At 64.6% G+C, this 805-nt stretch overlaps 1 non-coding gene across 1 annotated transcript; it reads left to right on the top strand.

Annotated features, from left to right (window-relative positions):
• The first annotated feature begins 436 nt into the window (after positions 1–436).
• Positions 437–518, top strand: TRNAS-GCU. The gene has a single exon. It is a non-coding gene; the product is annotated as a tRNA-Ser (tRNA).
• The last annotated feature ends 287 nt before the right edge of the window (positions 519–805 follow it).

The raw sequence follows: 805 nt of genomic DNA, 5'->3' as shown, positions 1-805 counted from the left end.
CGCTGAGATCCCCGGTCCCTCCGGCGCCCACTCGGTCTTGTCCGGGCGCTTGCGTTCAGCTTTCGTTCCGGCCACGCTCTCCGGTGTCGCGGGAAGCGCCACACCGCAGGGAACAGGAGGGACGGGGGCGCGGCCCAGCAGTCGGACGCGTTCCAGGGGCCAATCCAGGGGATCCCTGCCTTTCCCGGGAGCGGCGGGCGCGCGGGGGTCCCGAGCGCTCGGGGCGCAGGGGCGGCCAACAGGAGCGCGCGCAGGACAACCCCGAGACTGCTGGGTGTCGTCGCCCATCCAGGATGCGACGTCCTGCAGGGACCCGAAAACGCCTGCCTGGGGGGCGGGCGTGAGGGTCGAGTCAGCGTGAGGCCCGAGGAGACACCTCGCGGATCATCGCTGCACCGACCGCGGGGGGAGAGTCTGACCGCGCAAGCACCGCGCCGACGAGGTGGCCGAGTGGTGAAGGCGATGGACTGCTAATCCATTGTGCTCTGCGCGCGTGGGTTCGAATCCCACCCTCGTCGTGAGGTTTTCCTCGGACTCGAGGGTGGATGGCTCTGTGGTGAACCCCCTGCCTTGGTATCCGGCTCCCCCTCCCCATCCTCAGTTGTTGGCAGCAGGAGTCCAGCAGCAGAAGTGCCCGTCCCTGGTCGTTTGCCTGTCGTTCTCCTTCGAGACGAGAACCTTCTTGAGGGCAGGAAACCTGTTTATACTCACCCCCCCCCCCCCCCAGGCTTCAGGTCTTTTGAAGAAGCAGTTGAATAGTTATTGAGGGATATAGAAAAACATTGCCCAATTTAAATGATAAAAT

The sequence above is a fragment of the Lontra canadensis genome, unplaced genomic scaffold, assembly GCF_010015895.1.
Source record: "Lontra canadensis isolate GAN:19392208 unplaced genomic scaffold, GSC_riverotter_1.0 scaffold194, whole genome shotgun sequence".
Lineage (NCBI taxonomy): Eukaryota > Metazoa > Chordata > Mammalia > Carnivora > Mustelidae > Lontra > Lontra canadensis.
Note: the sequence above shows the minus strand (reverse complement) of the source record. Positions and strands in the feature narration are given on the sequence as shown.